The sequence below is a fragment of the Lipotes vexillifer genome, unplaced genomic scaffold (assembly GCF_000442215.2).
Source record: "Lipotes vexillifer unplaced genomic scaffold, Lipotes_vexillifer_v1.1 scaffold299, whole genome shotgun sequence".
NCBI classification, from domain to species: Eukaryota; Metazoa; Chordata; class Mammalia; order Artiodactyla; family Lipotidae; genus Lipotes; species Lipotes vexillifer.
Genome location: NW_006784347.1, coordinates 3,455,574 through 3,459,095, shown reverse-complemented (window position 1 = coordinate 3,459,095; position 3,522 = coordinate 3,455,574).

Here is a 3,522-nt window from a genome sequence, read left to right as displayed (position 1 = left end):
GATCCCACATGCCGCAGAGCGGCTGGGCCTGTGAGTCATGGCCGCTGGGCCTGCGCATCCGGAGCCTGTGCTCCGCAACGGGAGGGGGCCACGGCAGTGAGAGGCCCGCGTGCCGCAAAAAAAAAAAAAAAAAATTTATTTCTTAGGCTTTTGAGACTCTGTGTTAAAATTCATCACCAAACCCAAGGTTATGTAGATTTCCTTCTATGTTTTCACCTATAATTTTTATAGTTTTACATTTTAAATTTGTCTATGGACAATTTTGAGTGAATTTTGGTGTGAGTTGTACAGTTTGTGTCTACAGTCTTTTGATTGCATATGGTTTCCAATTTATTATTCTATAACTATTTTTGGAGAAGTCTTGGGATATTTGGCTCCATCTCAGTTTGAATTTCCAAATTTAGTGGTTCTGCAGGCTCGCCATTTGTGAGCATGGGCTCCAGGGAACTGAGAGGTTGAGGTCTGCACTTCCCAGCTGGCCAGCAAGCGGCACCAAGCCCACCTCTCTGATACTTGAGGTGCATGTGTGTTCCATTGGTGGACTTGGCTCATGAAGGAACTTGGCTACTTGTGCCGCTGATAGAAGCTCGGTCTCTTCAGGATCCACCATGTTTTCAGCTTTGGGACAACACTTGGCTGAGTCCATGCAGACCGAAACCCAGTGTCTTCAGGAACCACCAGGAGGCACCACCTTGGGAGTAAAAGGTGAGGAAAAATGGGAGGAGAAGCTTCCTGTGTGTGCTTACTGCTAAGGGTGGGGGTGGGGGGTTGGGTGTCCATTTTCAGAGGACCCAGCAGAGGAAGGACTTGATGTGGAAAATTGTGGATTTTAGTTAGTTTTGTATGTGTTGTTGATGGTGTCCAGTTTTCTTGGCAACATTTATTGAGGGGACTGTCTTTTCCCCATTTTGTGTTCTTAACTCCTTGTTTGTGAATTTACAGACAACATACAAATGGGTTTCTTTCTGTGCTCTCTATTCTGTTCCTCTGGCCCATGTGTTTGTTTGTTTTTGTGCCAATACCATACTGTTTTGGTTACTGTAGCTTCGTAATGTAGTGTGAAGTCAGGGAGGGAGATGATTCCAGCAGTGCCCATCTTTCTCAGGATGGCTTAGGCTATTCAGAGTTCTTTGTTGTTCCATACAAGTGGTAGCATTGTTTGTTCTGTTTCCATGAAAAATACCATTTGAATATTGGAGGGATTGCATTGAACATGTACACTGCTTCTGTTGCTGAATTAAGTTGTATGGACCCCTCCTTGGAGGTCCATACGACTTGATTCTGTAACAAATTTTAGTGAGCCAGCCAGAGGGTGGCTTTGGATCTGCCATTCTATCCAGTAATTCAGCCAGGACTTGCTTGCTGACCTAGGATTGACAAAGCTGGCTAAATAACTGGGTAGTTTGCCCCAATCCTTGACCTCTGGGCCAGTGAGGGCTACTGAATCCAGTCTGAGATCAAAAAGCAGCCAAGGGTTAGGCAGAGTGCTCCCTAGGTAAAGACCGGTTCCCCACCCTTGCATATCTATAGCAAGGATGCTTGCTACACATTGGGGTAGTATCTGGGGGACGGCTGGCACAGGGGGCCCTGACCCTACTTAAGCCAATAAAGCCAAGATTGGTTGTAGTGGTTGGCTGGTTGAAGGAAAGGATCCTGGCCTGGCTAGAGCCAGACCTCTGTCTAGAGGACTGGACTGGGCAACTGGTTATCTAAATATAGCCGATCCTCTAGTAGTGGGTGAGATTGGACAATAGGCCGTCTAGTTCGACTGGTTCCCAGCAAGGGGACTGGACTGGACGAGAAGCCCTCTGGAGGCCACCACATGGTAAGAACATCGCTTTGTTTTCTGTCTGTATCATAAGTCCTAGTCTCTGTTCTTTATACAAATGAAGCTTCAGTCTCTCTTCTGTGTGGTCTTATCTGTCCTAATGCTCTTGGAAATCCTTGCTGCAACTATGGGCATGGATCGAGCACATAAAAGCCACTAGGGCACTCACCACTGGAACACTCCTGTGAAAGGATAAGTCAGTCACAGACCAGGGTAGGTGAGCACTGGGCACCCTGCTGACTGGAAACAAATGTCCGTGTAAGTAGCCACACTGTAAAACGCCCAAGCCACCCAGTCCCTGCTGTGTCCTCTATATCCTTTAGGATATAGTCAAAAATCCAAGAGCACATCTTTTGTGTTGGTCTGTCTTACCCCAATTTGCCATCCCAGTGCAGGGTACCTGTCTCTGTCAGGTAGATCTCTCCCCACTACTGTCCATCACAGACCTCTTGGGATCCCTCCTCAGACGTAAACCCTTTAAAAATATTACTTTTGTCAGGTTTCAGGAAAATCGCTTTGCCTGGCTGGGGAAAGAAGAGGACCCCCAAATCATCCGAAGTCCTTGGGTCCTTGTAGCTGGTTGTATAGAGAACTGGACACATGCCAAGTGGGCATTTGGCCTCCCTGCTCGATCATCTGTAGCCAAGCATGGACAAGCCCTCTTTGAACAGTCTCCTTGAATGCTGGAGAGGCTCTCTGGGTAACTTATTTGGCTAGAGAACCCTTATTTCCCACTCCACCTTCACCCTATCTCCAGGGACTGCTTGCTGAAAGCACCCACCTACGTCAGGTATCTCCTACAGCCCCACAGTGGGTCTGGGAATGTCTAATTGCTGACTTAAGAGGGGATCTGGGACTTCCCTGGCGGTGCAGTGGTTAAGAATCTGCCTGCCAGTGCAGGGGACACGGGTTCGAGCCCTGGTCTGGGAAGATCCCACATGCCGTGGAGCAACTAAGCCCGTGCGCCACAACTACTGAGCCTGCGCTCTAGAGCCCATGAGCCACAACTACTGAAGCCCATGCACCTAGAGCCCATGCTCCACAACAAGAGAAGCCACCACAATGAGAAGCTCGTGCACCACAACTAGAGAAAGCCCGCGGGCAGCAACGAAGACCCAGTGCAGCCAAAAAAAGAGAGAGAGAGAGAAAGGGGACCTTCTAACTAAGGCCGTCTTAGACAGCATCTCCCCTCCCATCCCCCACAAAGACTGGTTCACGTTTCAGAGCACCTAGATCACCTGGTGTGGGCTAGATCTTGTGGGATCTGCATCGCCACCAACCCTAGAAGGAGGCCACTGGGAAGTTGGAAACAGACTAGAAATAAGGACTCCCCAGTAGGGGTAACCAAGCCTCTATCCCAGCGAAATCACCACTAGGGTGCATCCTCCATAACTAGAAATTACCGCCCACTAACAAACAGCTTCTTTTCTTTTGCAACACATGGCCCCAGTATAAACTGGTGGATGGAGAAAGTTGGCAACTAATGGCTTTCTAAATTATAATACCATTTTTCAATTGGACCTCTGTTGCCGGCATTTGAAAAATATGGGGTGAGATCCCCTATGTCCAATTTTTCATGGTGCTTTGTGAAAACAAGGGCCTCCGTGAGAAATGCAGCGTTATCTCTAATGTCTCTCTCCTGGTACTGGAATCTCAGCCTGAAGATTTTTTTTTTTTTTTTTTTTTTTTTTTTT